Here is a 17,311-nt window from a genome sequence, read left to right as displayed (position 1 = left end):
CCATTGAATGGGTTTTTTGTGCATACGGGACGCCACATACATCTTACTGAATAACGGATGTTCAGAATGTGATAAATCTTCTTGATTAGGTATCCCCTTCATTTGCTTTATATGTTTAATAATTTTATTCCAATGGTCACTAAATATAATCAATGTGCTGCACAAATTGTGGTACATGTTTCTTACCTCTCAGCAGGGAGATTCTCCAATCATGACTGCTATTTTTGTTGTACCATTGAGTGTGACTTTGTAGGAGGGGCACCACCACTCCCAGCATTCTGACTATTGGAGATATTAGGAAAGACTTCTTTCTTTTGCTAGATGCTTCTTTTGATTGATACCGTTATCACTTATATTCATCAATTTCACAGTGGAGTAATGTATTTGAATCGTTAAATGTGGTTAAGTGTTTGTTCTTTACAGCAGGGTCATCTGGTTGTATGGCCACAAAGCAGATTCACCATTGAATGGGTTTTTTGTGCATATGGTTCTTCACATGCACCTTACTGAATAACGGATGTTCAGAATGTGATAAATCTTCTTGATTAGGTATCCCCTTCATTTGCTTTATATGTTTAAAAATTTTATTCCAATGGTCACTAAATATAATCAATGTGCTGCACAAATTGTGGTACATGTTTGTTCCCTCTCAGCAGGGAGATTCTCCAATCATGACTGCTATTTTTGTTGTACCATTGAGTGTGATTTTGTTGGATGGGCACCACCACTCCCAGCATTCTGACTATAGGATATAGTAGGAAAGACTTCTTTCTTTTGCTAGGTGCTTCTTTTGATTGATACCGTTATAACTTATATTCATCAATTTCACAGTGGAATAATGTATTTGAATCGTGAAATGTGGTTAAGTGTTTGTTCTTTACAGCAGGGTCATCTGGTTGTATGGCCAGAAAACAGATTCACCATTGAATGGGTTTTTTGTGCATATATGACTTCACATGCACCTTACTGAATAACGGGTGTTCAGAATGAGATAAATCTTCTTGATTAGGTATCTCCTTCATTTGCTTTATATGTTTAAAAATCTTATTCCAATGGTCACAAAATATAATCAATGTGCTGCACAAATTGTGGTACATGTTTGTTCCCTCTCAGCAGGGAGATTCTCCAATCATGACTGCTATTTTTGTTGTACCATTGAGTGTGATTTTGTTGGATGGGCACCACCACTCCCAGCATTCTGACTATTGGAGATATTAGGAAAGACTTCTTTCTTTTGCTAGGTGCTTCTTTTGATTGATACCGTTATCACTTATATTCATCAATTTCACAGTGGAGTAATGTATTTGAATCGTGAAATGTGGTTAAGTGTTTGTTCTTTACAGTAGGGTCTTCTGGTTGTATGGCCAGAAGGCAGATTCACCATTGAATGGGTTTTTTCATCATATGGGACTTCACATGCACCTTACTGAATAATGGATGTTCAGAATGAGATAAATCTTCTTGATTAGGTATCCCCTTCATTTGCTTTATATGTTTAAAAATTTTATTCCAATGGTCACAAAATATAATCAATGTGCTGCACAAATTGTGGTACATGTTTGTTCCGTCTCAGCAGGGAGATTCTCCAATCATGACTGCTATTTTTGTTGTACCATTGAGTGTGATTTTGTTGGATGGGCACCACCACTCCCAGCATTCTGACTATTGGAGATAGTAGGAATGACTTCTTTCTTTTGCTAGGTGCTTCTTTTGATTGATACCGTTATCACTTATATTCATCAATTTCACAGTGGAGTAATGTATTTGAATCGTTAAATGTGGTTAAGTGGTTGTTCTTTACAGCAGGGTCATCTGGTTGTATGGCCACAAAGCAGATTCACCATTGAATGGGTTTTTTGTGCATATGGTTCTTCACATGCACCTTACTGAATAACGGATGTTCAGAATGTGATAAATCTTCTTGATTAGGTATCTCTTTCATTTGCTTTATATGTTTAAAAATTTTATTCCAATGGTCACTAAATATAATCAATGTCTGCACAAATTGTGATACATGTTTCTTCCCTCTCAGCAGGGAGATTCTCCAATCATGACTGCTATTTTTGTTGTAGAATTGAGTGTGCTTTTGTTGGATGGGCACCACCACTCCCAGCATTCTGACTATTGGAGATATTAGGAAAGACTTCTTTCTTTTGCTAGGTGCTTCTTTTGATTGATACCGTTATCACTTATATTCATCAATTTCACAGTGGAGTAATGTATTTGAATCGTTAAATGTGGTTAAGTGTTTGTTCTTTACAGCAGGGTCATCTGGTTGTATGGCCACAAAGCAGATTCACCATTGAATGGGTTTTTTGTGCATATGGTTCTTCACATGCACCTTACTGAATAACGGATGTTCAGAATGTGATAAATCTTCTTGATTAGGTATCCCCTTCATTTGCTTTATATGTTTAAAAATTTTATTCCAATGGTCACTAAATATAATCAATGTGCTGCACAAATTGTGGTACATGTATCTTCCCTCTCAGCAGGGAGATTCTCCAATCATGACTGCTATTTTTGTTGTACCATTGAGTGTGACTTTGTTGGAGGGGCACCACCACTCCCAGCATTCTGACTATTGGAGATATTAGGAAAGACTTCTTTCTTTTGCTAGGTGCTTCTTTTGATTGATACCGTTATCACTTATATTCATCAATTTCACAGTGGAGTAATCCCCCTGCGGGTTCGGGGGTTAGAATAGGCCCGCGGTATTCCTGCCTGTCGTAAGAGGCGACTAAAAGGAGTCTCACATGTTTCGGCCTTATGTGATGGTCCCCTCTCGGGTTTGACCTCCATCTTTCTAAATTATTCCGAAGAGCGAGCCAATTGGGGAAGGGCGCCTTACATGGTGCACTGTATCCGTCGTGCAATTAGACCTTTAGCCGTCTTTCTCGTCGTTGCAATGGTGTCCCGCTCGTTTTCGATCTTTTGGGCGATTACCACACTGCACTCTGCAGCGTTTCTTTTAACTGCGACGACGACCTTGGCCATTTTTTGCACCTAAGATCCAGCACGGTAGCCAGTCCGTTGTGGTGGGGCCGCCATGTACCCTCTTGGTTGTAGCCCCCTGACAACACAGGGATCGCTCTACTGATGCCTGCGCCGTTAACTCCCCACGTATGCCAAGGAGTAGATGCCCATCGCCCCGGGGCATCGGGACTCCCGGCAATGGCCATCCTGCCAGGTGGCCTTTGCTGTGGCTGGGTGGCGCCCGTGGGGAGGGCCCTTGGTCGGAGTAGGTGGCATCAGGGCGGATGACCCGCAATGAAGCGTGGTACATCATCTCTCGCTGGTGGGCCACCACCAGCAGTCTCTAAGCGATCGAGGTCTAACCTCAACGGCAGGAAATACGATCCACGATCATTTCCCTCCCTGGCCACTCCATGGGAGGAACGTATGGCAAAAGAAGGCAGTGGAGACTATTCACCCCGGTTCCTTGTGTGTACGCGAGTTGATGGGGAATCGTTTATGTCAACCAAGCCCCAGTTTTTTGTGGAGCATTTAGAGGACAAGTTCGGGGAGGTGGAGGGCTTGTCCAAGATGCGCTCTGGTTCTGTGCTCATCAAAACGGCATCCTCTGCCCAGTCACGGAGGTTGCTCAATTGTGACAAGTTGGGGGATGTTTCAGTTAACATCACGCCGCATAAGAGTCTGAACATGGTCCAGGGTATAATATTCCACAGGGATCTTCTTCTGCAGTCCGACGATGAATTACGCGCCAACCTCGAACGACGAGGTGTTCACTTCGTCCGGCGCGTCCATCGGGGTCCGAGGGATAATCAGGTAGCCACCGGTGCCTTCATCTTGGCCTTTGAGGGTGATGTCTTACCCGAAAAGGTTAAGGTGATGGTTTACCGTTGTGATGTGAAGCCATATATCCCTCCTCCGATGCGGTGTTTTAAATGCTGGAAGTTCGGGCACATGTCATCTCGCTGTACTTCCAGCATCACGTGTCGGGATTGTGGACGTCCTTCGCATCCTGATACTCCATGTGCCCCGCCTCCTATCTGTGTTAACTGCGGAGAACACCATTCCCCCTGCTCGCCGGACTGTAGGATCTTTCAGAAGGAAAGGAAGATAATGGAATATAAGACCCTGGACCGCCTGTCCTACACCGAGGCAAGGCGGAAATTTGAGCGGCTACATCCTGTGCCAATGCCAACTAGTTATGCCGCTGCTGCAACACCAGTTCGATCTCAGCTCGGTCAGCATTCACCGGCCCCCTTGGTTGTGGGGGGCACTTCACTCCCTGTTGCTCCTGCTCCATCTACTTCAGGAGCAACACCACCCCAACCACCGGGGACATCTGTTCCCCCTTCACAGCCGGAGAAGCGTGAGCCTTCTTCGGCTCCTCTCGCTCGGAAGGGGTCCCTTGGGGCCCTCCCATCCCAGGCTTTGCCCAGTGCCAAAGTGGACACCCGCAAGGTTGTCAAACAATCACCGGTCGCTGGTCGTAGGGCGTCACGGTCGTCTTCAGTCCCAGAGACTGACCCAGTGAGGCCCTCCCAGCCAGAACCACCTAAGGCTCAGCGCGCAAAGCAGTCAAAGAAAAAGGCTCCCAAGCATCCTGAAATTGCGGTGGCACCTGTCCCACCGCAACCTTCTCCCTCTGCGTCCGAGGATGAGGTGGAGATCCTGGCGTCCGCTGAGGACATGGATCTCGCCAGTCCCTCGGATGCAGTAGATAGCTGTTGTCCAGGTGGTGACTCAGTAGCAGCAGGGGCCCCGGAGGCGTAATCTGCCTCCCCAGTCCCTTCACGCCTTTCCCATCCATGGCTAATACCATCCTCCAGTGGAACTGCAGCGGTTTCTTCCACCATCTAGCTGAGCTCCGCCAACTTCTCAGCCTTCGCCCTTTCTTCTGCATTGCTCTGCAGGAAACTTGGTTTCCGGCGATGCGAACCCCCGCCCTCCGTGGCTATCGGGGTTATTACAAGAACCGAGCAGCTTATGAAAGGGTGTCTGGTGGCGTCTGCATTTATGTCCTTCACACTCTGCACAGCGAGTCTGTCCCTCTCCAGACGCCTTTAGAGGCTGTCGCTGTACGCGTGTGGACGCCACAGGCTGTTACCGTCTGCAGTCTTTACATTCCACCGGATGGTGATGTCTCGCAGCATGTCCTGGCTGCACTGGTCGCCCAATTGCCGCCACCTTTCTTGCTATTGGGCGACTTCAACGCTCATAACCCTCTGTGGGGGGGGTCAGTGGCAACACGTCGAGGCGCCATCATTGAGCATTTATTGTCGCAGCTCGATCTCTCGCTGTTAAATGATGGTGCCTTCACACACTTCAGTGTGGCGCATGGCACCTACTCCGCCATTGACCTTTCAATCTGTAGCCATAGCCTCTTACCGTCTGTCCAATGGAGTGTGCATGACGACCTGTGTGGTAGTGACCATTTTCCGATCTTTTTGTCACTACCACAGCGCCCCTCTTCTGGGCACCCTAGCAGATGGGCTATGAATAAGGCTGACTGGGACTTGTTCTCCTCCACTGCCGCTTTTGAGCCTCTCTCTACCGATGACATTGATGCGGTGGTTCAATCGGTCACCACCGGCATCGTTACTGCCGCCGAATCTGCCATTCCCCATTCCTGTGGGTCCCCTCGGCGGAAGGCTGTGCCTTGGTGGTCGCCTGAGATCGCTGAAGCGATTACAGATCGCCGGCGGGCGCTCCAGCGTCACAAGCGACACCCCTCCCTCGACCACCTTATCGCCTTCAAACGGCTGCGTGCGCGGGCCCGCCTCCTTATCCGCCAAGGCAAGAAGGAGTGCTGGGAGCGGTATGTGTCCACCATTGGCCTCCATGTCACTCCTTCGCAGGTCTGGGCCAAGATTCGACGCGTCTACGGCTATCGGCCACCTGCCAGCGTCCCTGCGCTCTCACTGAATGGAGCAGTTTGTACTGACTCCGACGTCATTGCCAATCGCTTAGCAGAGCATTTTGCTATGAGTTCCGCTTCTGCGAATTACCCCCAGGCCTTCCGCTCCATTAAAGAGCGGATGGAACGTCGGAGCCTTTCGTTTCGCACCAACCACCCAGAATCTTACAATGCTCCATTTAGTGAGTGGGAATTTCGCAGTGCCCTCGCTGCTTGCCCTGATACCGCTCCTGGGCCAGATGGCATCCACTGTCAGATGCTGAAACACCTTTCAGTGGACTGCCAGCGGCGCCTTCTCGATCTTTACAACCGTCTTTGGGTCGAGGGGGAGTTTCCGTCGCAATGGCGGGAAGGCATTGTCATCCCCGTTTTGAAACCTGGAAAGCACCCTCTGGAGGTGGACAGCTACCGTCCCATTAGCCTCACCAACGTTCTTTGCAAGTTGCTTGAACGGATGGTGAGCCGGCGCTTGCATTGGGTACTGGAGTCTCGAGGCCTTCTGGCTCCATCTCAGGGTGGGTTCCGTAAAGGCCGCTCCGCCGCCGACAATCTGGTGAGCCTGGAGTCGGCCATCCGTACTGCCTTTTCCCGCCGTCAGCACCTGGTCGCTGTCTTTTTCGACATGCGGAAGGCGTACGATACGACGTGGCGTCATCACATTCTTTCTACGCTCCATGGATGGGGTCTTCGGGGTCCTCTGCCGATTTTTATCCGCAATTTTCTGTCGTGTCGTACCTTCCGCGTGCAAGTCGCGGCCTCGTATAGTTCCTCCCACGTCCAGGAGAACGGTGTGCCACAGGGCTCTGTTTTAAGTGTCTGTCTGTTTTTAATAGCCATTAACGGGCTTGCTGTGGCCGTGGGAAATTCTGTCTCCGCTTCCCTGTATGCTGACGACTTCTGCCTTTATTACAGCTCTACTGGCATTGCAGCTGTTGAACGTCAGCTACAGGGCGCTATCCGTAAGGCGCAGTCTTGGGCTGTAGCGCATGGGTTTCAGTTTTCGGCAGCCAAGACCCGCGTTATACATTTCTGCCGGCGCCGAACAGTCCATCCTGAGCCGCGGCTTTATCTTGCCGACGAACTCCTTGCTGTGGTGGAGACCCACAGGTTTTTGGGGGTGGTTTTTGATGCCCGGTTGACTTGGCTGCCTCATATCCAGCAGCTTAAACAGACGTGTTGGCGGCATCTAAACGCTCTGAGATGCTTGAGCCACACCCGCTGGGGAGCCGACCGCTCTACCCTGTTACGGCTCTACCAGGCGTTAATCCAGTCCCGTCTGGATTATGGGTGCCTGGCATATGGCTCAGCATCCCCGTCTGCGTTGCGGGTGCTGGACCCAATCCTCCACAGCGGGATACGCCTTGCCACTGGTGCTTTCCGCACCAGCCCTGTGGACAGCTTACTCGTGGAGGCAGGTGTCCCTCCACTGCGGTTCCGGCGCCAACGTTTGCTGGCCGCTTATGCTGCCCATGTTCTAAGCTCGCCCGGGCATCCTACCTATCGTCTCCTGTTCCCGCAGTCAGTCGTCCGTCTGCCGGAACGTCGGCCCCGGTCGGGTTGTCCGATCGCCATACGCGTCAAGGAGCTTCTCTCCGGGCTTGGGCTTGTCCCTGTTCCACCTCCTTTCCGGGCACTTCTGCGTACACCCCCGTGGTGCGTTCCTCGCCCTTGCCTTCGGCTAGACTTGGCACAGGGCTCGAAGGACTTAGTCCCTCCAGAGGCCTTCCGCCGCCGCTTTTATTCCATCCTGGCCACGTATCAGGGCTCTGGCATTGTTTACACCGACGGCTCGATGGTTGCTGGTCGAGTCGGGTATGCGCTCACTCTAGGGAACCATTCCGAACAACGTTCTTTGCCGGCTGGCTGCAGCGTTTACACTGCTGAGCTGGTCGCCATCTTTCGAGCCCTAGAGTATATCCGCTCCTGCTCAGGTGAGTCGTTCGTTATCTGTAGCGATTCCCTGAGCAGTTTACGAGCACTCGACCAGTGTTTTCCTCGTTCCCGTCTGGTGATGGCTATCCATGAGTCCCTGCATACTCTTGCGCGTTGCGGCCGCTCTGCGGTCTTCGTGTGGACCCCAGGCCATGTTGGGATCCCCGGCAACGAGAATGTTGACCGGCTGGCGAAAGAGGCGACTAGTGCACCACCTCTGGACGTTGGCCTCCCGGAGACCGATTTGCGGGCGTTCCTACGCCGCAAAATTCTGGACCTTTGGGACACTGAATGGCGCGCCCTGCCTTCACGCAACAAACTTCGGGCCATCAAGGGGGCTACCGGTGTGTGGCGCTCCTCCTTGCGGGTTTCTCGCAAGGAGTCTGTTGTCCTCTGCCGGCTGCGCATTGGGCACACTCGGCTTACCCACGGCCACTTATTGCGCCGTGAGGATGCGCCTCTATGTCGCTGCGGCTCCGTTTTATCCGTGGTTCATGTTTTATTGGAGTGTCCGTTTTTAGCTGCGCTCAGGCAGTCGTTCGCACTGCCTGCCTCGCTCCCTGCCCTTTTAACAGATGACCCGGCTATGGCTGACTTAGTTTTACGTTTTATTCGGGCAGGGGGTTTTTATTCTTTACTCTGAGTGTTTCTGTTTTTATCTTATTGTTTTGTGTTGATTCTGGCCTTTGGCCTCCGGTTTTAAACTGATTTTTTAATGTGTTTCCAGTGGTTGGCTTTTCCTTTTTTATTTCTCTGGTCGGCCAACCACCGTCACACTCTGTGTGCTTTTAGTTCGTTTTGTCTTGTCTTTGTTTCAGTTTCTCTTGTCCTGTATCGTCTGTGATCTCTTTTGTTCCTCGTTTTTATTCTCTGTGGGTGTTCTTTGTCTTTGGAAAAAGGGACCGATGACCATAGCAGTCTGGTCCCTTTAATCCCCCAAACCAACCAACCAACCACAGTGGAGTAATGTATTTGAATCGTTAAATGTGGTTAAGTGTTTGTTCTTTACAGCAGGGTCATCTGGTTGTATGGCCACAAAGCAGATTCACCATTGAATGGGTTTTTTGTGCATATGGTTCTTCACATGCACCTTACTGAATAACGGATGTTCAGAATGTGATAAATCTTCTTGATTAGGTATCTCCTTCATTTGCTTTATATGTTTAAAAATTTTATTCCAATGGTCACTAAATATAATCAATGTGCTGCACAAATTGTGATACATGTTTCTTCCCTCTCAGCAGGGAGATTCTCCAATCATGACTGCTATTTTTGTTGTACAATTGAGTGTGATTTTGTTGGATGGGCACCACCACTCCCAGCATTCTGACTATTGGAGATATTAGGAAAGACTTCTTTCTTTTGCTAGGTGCTTCTTTTGATTGATACCGTTATCACTTATATTCATCAATTTCACAGTGGAATAATGTATTTGAATCGTGAAATGTTGTTAAGTGTTTGTTCTTTACAGCAGGGTCATCTGGTTGTATGGCCACAAAGCAGATTCACCATTGAATGGGTTTTTTGTGCATATGGGACGCCACATACATCTTACTGAATAACGGATGTTCAGAATGTGATAAATCTTCTTGATTAGGTATCCCCTTCATTTGCTTTGTATGTTTAAAAATTTCATTCCAATGGTCACTAAATATAATCAATGTGCTGCACAAATTGTGGTACATGTTTCTTACCTCTCAGCAGGGAGATTCTCCAATCATGACTGCTATTTTTGTTGTACCATTGAGTGTGATTTTGTTGGATGGGCACCACCACTCCCAGCATTCTGACTATTGGAGATAGTAGGAATGACTTCTTTCTTTTGCAAGGTGCTTCTTTTGATTGATACTGTTATCACTTATATTCATCAATTTCACAATGGAGTAATGTATTTGAATCGTGAAATGTGGTTAAGTGTTTGTTCTTTACAGCAGGGTCATCTGGTTGTATGGCCACAAAGCAGATTCACCATTGAATGGGTTTTTTGTGCATACGGGACGCCACATACATCTTACTGAATAACGGATGTTCAGAATGTGATAAATCTTCTTGATTAGGTATCCCCTTCATTTGCTTTATATGTTTAAAAATTTCATTCCAATGGTCACTAAATATAATCAATGTGCTGCACAAATTGTGGTACATGTTTCTTACCTCTCAGCAGGGAGATTCTCCATCATGACTGCTATTTTTGTTGTACCATTGAGTGTGACTTTGTTGGAGGGGCACCACCACTCCCAGCATTCTGACTATTGGAGATATTAGGAAAGACTTCTTTCTTTTGCTAGGTGCTTCTTTTGATTGATACCGTTATCACTTATATTCATCAATTTCACAGTGGAGTAATGTATTTGAATCGTTAAATGTGGTTAAGTGTTTGTTCTTTACAGCAGGGTCATCTGGTTGTATGGCCACAAAGCAGATTCACCATTGAATGGGTTTTTAGTGCATATGGGATGCCACATACATCTTACTGAATAACGGATGTTCAGAATGTGATAAATCTTCTTGATTAGGTATCCCCTTCATTTGCTTTGTATGTTTAAAAATTTCATTCCAATGGTCACTAAATATAATCAATGTGCTGCACAAATTGTGGTACATGTTTGTTCCGTCTCAGCAGGGAGATTCTCCAATCATGACTGCTATTTTTGTTGTACCATTGAGTGTGACTTTGTTGGAGGGGCACCACCACTCCCAGCATTCTGACTATTGGAGATATTAGGAAAGACTTCTTTCTTTTGCTAGGTGCTTCTTTTGATTGATACCGTTATCACTTATATTCATCAATTTCACAGTGGAGTAATGTATTTGAATCGTGAAATGTTGTTAAGTGTTTGTTCTTTACAGCAGGGTCATCTGGTTGTATGGCCACAAAGCAGATTCACCATTGAATGGGTTTTTTGTGCATATGGTTCTTCACATGCACCTTACTGAATAACGGATGTTCTGAATGAGATAAAACTTCTTGATTAGGAATCTCCTTCATTTGCTTTATATGTTTAAATATTTTATTCCAATGGTCATAAAATATAATCAATGTGCTGCACAAATTGTGGTACATGTTTGTTCCCTCTCAGCAGGGAGATTCTCCAATCATGACTGCTATTTTTGTTGTACCATTGAGTGTGACTTTGTTGGAGGGGCACCACCACTCCCAGCATTCTGACTATTGGAGATAGTAGGAAAGACTTCTTTTTTTTGCAAGGTGCTTCTTTTGATTGATACCGTTATCACTTATATTCATCAATTTCACAGTGGAGTAATGTATTTGAATCGTGAAATGTTGTTAAGTGTTTGTTCTTTACAGCAGGGTCATCTGGTTGTATGGCCACAAAGCAGATTCACCATTGAATGGGTTTTTTGTGCATATGGTTCTTCACATGCACCTTACTGAATAACGGATGTTCTGAATGAGATAAAACTTCTTGATTAGGAATCTCCTTCATTTGCTTTATATGTTTAAAAATTTTATTCCAATGGTCATAAAATATAATCAATGTGCTGCACAAATTGTGGTACATGTTTGTTCCCTCTCAGCAGGGAGATTCTCCAATCATGACTGCTATTTTTGTTGTACCATTGAGTGTGATTTTGTTGGATGGGCACCACCACTCCCAGCATTCTGACTATTGGAGATATTAGGAAAGACTTATTTTTTTTGCAAGGTGCTTCTTTTGATTGATACCGTTATCACTTATATTCATCAATTTCACAGTGGAGTAATGTATTTGAATCGTGAAATGTTGTTAAGTGTTTGTTCTTTACAGCAGGGTCATCTGGTTGTATGGCCACAAAGCAGATTCACCATTGAATGGGTTTTTTGTGCATATGGGACACCACATACATCTTACTGAATAACGGATGTTCAGAATGTGATAAATCTTCTTGATTAGGTATCCCCTTCATTTGCTTTATATGTTTAAAAATTTCATTCCAATGGTCACTAAATATAATCAATGTGCTGCACAAATAGTGGTACATGTTTCTTCCCTCTCAGCAGAGAGATTCTCCAATCATGACTGCTATTTTTGTTGTACCATTGAGTGTGACTTTGTTGGAGGGGCACCACCACTCCCAGCATTCTGACTATTGGAGATAGTAGGAAAGACTTCTTTCTTTTGCTAGGTGCTTCTTTTGATTGATACCGTTATCACTTATATTCATCAATTTCACAGTGGAGTAATGTTTTTGAATCGTTAAATGTGGTTAAGTGTTTGTTCTTTACAGCAGGGTCATCTGGTTGTATGGCCACAAAGCAGATTCACCATTGAATGGGTTTTTTGTGCATACGGGACGCCACATACATCTTACTGAATAACGGATGTTCAGAATGTGATAAATCTTCTTGATTAGGAATCTCCTTCATTTGCTTTATATGTTTAAAAATTTTATTCCAATGGTCATAAAATATAATCAATGTGCTGCACAAATTGTGGTACATGTTTGTTCCCTCTCAGCAGGGAGATTCTCCAATCATGACTGCTATTTTTGTTGTACCATTGAGTGTGATTTTGTTGGATGGGCACCACCACTCCCAGCATTCTGACTATTGGAGATATTAGGAAAGACTTCTTTCTTTTGCTAGGTGCTTCTTTTGATTGATACCGTTATCACTTATATTCATCAATTTCACAGTGGAGTAATGTATTTGAATCGTGAAATGTTGTTAAGTGTTTGTTCTTTACAGCAGGGTCATCTGGTTGTATGGCCACAAAGCAGATTCACCATTGAATGGGTTTTTTGTGCATATGGGACGCCACATACATCTTACTGAATAACGGATGTTCAGAATGTGATAAATCTTCTTGATTAGGTATCCCCTTCATTTGCTTTGTATGTTTAAAAATTTCATTCCAATGGTCACTAAATATAATCAATGTGCTGCACAAATTGTGGTACATGTTTGTTCCGTCTCAGCAGGGAGATTCTCCAATCATGACTGCTATTTTTGTTGTACCATTGAGTGTGATTTTGTTGGATGGGCACCACCACTCCCAGCATTCTGACTATTGGAGATAGTAGGAATGACTTCTTTCTTTTGCAAGGTGCTTCTTTTGATTGATACCGTTATCACTTATATTCATCAATTTCACAATGGAGTAATGTATTTGAATCGTGAAATGTGGTTAAGTGTTTGTTCTTTACAGCAGGGTCATCTGGTTGTATGGCCACAAAGCAGATTCACCATTGAATGGGTTTTTTGTGCATACGGGACGCCACATACATCTTACTGAATAACGGATGTTCAGAATGTGATAAATCTTCTTGATTAGGTATCCCATTCATTTCCTTTATATGTTTAAAAATTTCATTCCAATGGTCACTAAATATAATCAATGTGCTGCACAAATTGTGGTACATGTTTCTTACCTCTCAGCAGGGAGATTCTCCAATCATGACTGCTATTTTTGTTGTACCATTGAGTGTGACTTTGTTGGAGGGGCACCACCACTCCCAGCATTCTGACTATTGGAGATATTAGGAAAGACTTCTTTCTTTTGCTAGGTGCTTCTTTTGATTGATACCGTTATCACTTATATTCATCAATTTCACAGTGGAGTAATGTATTTGAATCGTTAAATGTGGTTAAGTGTTTGTTCTTTACAGCAGGGTCATCTGGTTGTATGGCCACAAAGCAGATTCACCATTGAATGGGTTTTTTGTGCATATGGGACGCCACATACATCTTACTGAATAACGGATGTTCAGAATGTGATAAATCTTCTTGATTAGGTATCCCCTTCATTTGCTTTGTATGTTTAAAAATTTCATTCCAATGGTCACTAAATATAATCAATGTGCTGCACAAATTGTGGTACATGTTTGTTCCGTCTCAGCAGGGAGATTCTCCAATCATGACTGCTATTTTTGTTGTACCATTGAGTGTGACTTTGTTGGAGGGGCACCACCACTCCCAGCATTCTGACTATTGGAGATATTAGGAAAGACTTCTTTCTTTTGCTAGGTGCTTCTTTTGATTGATACCGTTATCACTTATATTCATCAATTTCACAGTGGAGTAATGTATTTGAATCGTGAAATGTTGTTAAGTGTTTGTTCTTTACAGCAGGGTCATCTGGTTGTATGGCCACAAAGCAGATTCACCATTGAATGGGTTTTTTGTGCATATGGTTCTTCACATGCACCTTACTGAATAACGGATGTTCTGAATGAGATAAAACTTCTTGATTAGGAATCTCCTTCATTTGCTTTATATGTTTAAATATTTTATTCCAATGGTCATAAAATATAATCAATGTGCTGCACAAATTGTGGTACATGTTTGTTCCCTCTCAGCAGGGAGATTCTCCAATCATGACTGCTATTTTTGTTGTACCATTGAGTGTGATTTTGTTGGATGGGCACCACCACTCCCAGCATTCTGACTATTGGAGATAGTAGGAAAGACTTCTTTTTTTTGCAAGGTGCTTCTTTTGATTGATACCGTTATCACTTATATTCATCAATTTCACAGTGGAGTAATGTATTTGAATCGTGAAATGTTGTTAAGTGTTTGTTCTTTACAGCAGGGTCATCTGGTTGTATGGCCACAAAGCAGATTCACCATTGAATGGGTTTTTTGTGCATATGGGACGCCACATACATCTTACTGAATAACGGATGTTCAGAATGTGATAAATCTTCTTGATTAGGTATCCCCTTCATTTGCTTTGTATGTTTAAAAATTTCATTCCAATGGTCACTAAATATAATCAATGTGCTGCACAAATTGTGGTACTTGTTTGTTCCTTCTCAGCAGGGAGATTCTCCAATCATGACTGCTATTTTTGTTGTACCATTGAGTGTGACTTTGTTGGAGGGGCACCACCACTCCCAGCATTCTGACTATTGGAGATATTAGGAAAGACTTCTTTCTTTTGCTAGGTGCTTATTTTGATTGATACCGTTATCACTTATATTCATCAATTTCACAGTGGAATAATGTATTTGAATCGTGAAATGTTGTTAAGTGTTTGTTCTTTACAGCAGGGTCATCTGGTTGTATGGCCACAAAGCAGATTCACCATTGAATGGGTTTTTTGTGCATATGGGACGCCACATACATCTTACTGAATAACGGATGTTCAGAATGTGATAAATCTTCTTGATTAGGTATCCCCTTCATTTGCTTTATATGTTTAAAAATTTTATTCCAATGGTCACTAAATATAATCAATGTGCTGCACAAATTGTGGTACATGTATCTTCCCTCTCAGCAGGGAGATTCTCCAATCATGACTGCTATTTTTGTTGTACCATTGAGTGTGACTTTGTTGGAGGGGCACCACCACTCCCAGCATTCTGACTATTGGAGATATTAGGAAAGACTTCTTTCTTTTGCTAGGTGCTTCTTTTGATTGATATCGTTATCACTTATATTCATCAATTTCACAGTGGAGTAATGTATTTGAATCGTTAAATGTGGTTAAGTGTTTGTTCTTTACAGCAGGGTCATCTGGTTGTATGGCCACAAAGCAGATTCACCATTGAATGGGTTTTTTGTGCATATGGTTCTTCACATGCACCTTACTGAATAACGGATGTTCAGAATGTGATAAATCTTCTTGATTAGGTATCTCCTTCATTTGCTTTATATGTTTAAAAATTTTATTCCAATGGTCACTAAATATAATCAATGTGCTGCACAAATTGTGATACATGTTTCTTCCCTCTCAGCAGGGAGATTCTCCAATCATGACTGCTATTTTTGTTGTACAATTGAGTGTGCTTTTGTTGGATGGGCACCACCACTCCCAGCATTCTGACTATTGGAGATATTAGGAAAGACTTCTTTCTTTTGCTAGGTGCTTCTTTTGATTGATACCGTTATCACTTATATTCATCAATTTCACAGTGGAATAATGTATTTGAATCGTGAAATGTTGTTAAGTTTTTGTTCTTTACAGCAGGGTCATCTGGTTGTATGGCCACAAAGCAGATTCACCATTGAATAGGTTTTTTGTGCATATGGGACGCCACATACATCTTACTGAATAACGGATGTTCAGAATGTGATAAATCTTCTTGATTAGGTATCCCCTTCATTTGCTTTGTATGTTTAAAAATTTCATTCCAATGGTCACTAAATATAATCAATGTGCTGCACAAATTGTGGTACATGTTTCTTACCTCTCAGCAGGGAGATTCTCCAATCATGACTGCTATTTTTGTTGTACCATTGAGTGTGATTTTGTTGGATGGGCACCACCACTCCCAGCATTCTGACTATTGGAGATAGTAGGAATGACTTCTTTCTTTTGCAAGGTGCTTCTTTTGATTGATACCGTTATCACTTATATTCATCAATTTCACAATGGAGTAATGTATTTGAATCGTGAAATGTGGTTAAGTGTTTGTTCTTTACAGCAGGGTCATCTGGTTGTATGGCCACAAAGCAGATTCACCATTGAATGGGTTTTTTGTGCATACGGGACGCCACATACATCTTACTGAATAACGGATGTTCAGAATGTGATAAATCTTCTTGATTAGGTATCCCCTTCATTTGCTTTATATGTTTAAAAATTTCATTCCAATGGTCACTAAATATAATCAATGTGCTGCACAAATTGTGGTACATGTTTCTTACCTCTCAGCAGGGAGATTCTCCAATCATGACTGCTATTTTTGTTGTACCATTGAGTGTGACTTTGTTGGAGGGGCACCACCACTCCCAGCATTCTGACTATTGGAGATATTAGGAAAGACTTCTTTCTTTTGCTAGGTGCTTCTTTTGATTGATACCGTTATCACTTATATTCATCAATTTCACAGTGGAGTAATGTATTTGAATCGTTAAATGTGGTTAAGTGTTTGTTCTTTACAGCAGGGTCATCTGGTTGTATGGCCACAAAGCAGATCACCATTGAATGGGTTTTTTGTGCATATGGGACGCCACATACATCTTACTGAATAACGGATGTTCAGAATGTGATAAATCTTCTTGATTAGGTATCCCCTTCATTTGCTTTGTATGTTTAAAAATTTCATTCCAATGGTCACTAAATATAATCAATGTGCTGCACAAATTGTGGTACATGTTTGTTCCGTCTCAGCAGGGAGATTCTCCAATCATGACTGCTATTTTTGTTGTACCATTGAGTGTGACTTTGTTGGAGGGGCACCACCACTCCCAGCATTCTGACTATTGGAGATATTAGGAAAGACTTCTTTCTTTTGCTAGGTGCTTCTTTTGATTGATACCGTTATCACTTATATTCATCAATTTCACAGTGGAGTAATGTATTTGAATCGTGAAATGTAGTTAAGTGTTTGTTCTTTACAGCAGGGTCATCTGGTTGTATGGCCACAAAGCAGATTCACCATTGAATGGGTTTTTTGTGCATATGGTTCTTCACATGCACCTTACTGAATAACGGATGTTCTGAATGAGATAAAACTTCTTGATTAGGAATCTCCTTCATTTGCTTTATATGTTTAAATATTTTATTCCAATGGTCATAAAATATAATCAATGTGCTGCACAAA

This window comes from Schistocerca cancellata, chromosome 11 (genome assembly GCF_023864275.1).
Source record: "Schistocerca cancellata isolate TAMUIC-IGC-003103 chromosome 11, iqSchCanc2.1, whole genome shotgun sequence".
Classification (NCBI taxonomy): Eukaryota; Metazoa; Arthropoda; class Insecta; order Orthoptera; family Acrididae; genus Schistocerca; species Schistocerca cancellata.
Note: the sequence above shows the minus strand (reverse complement) of the source record.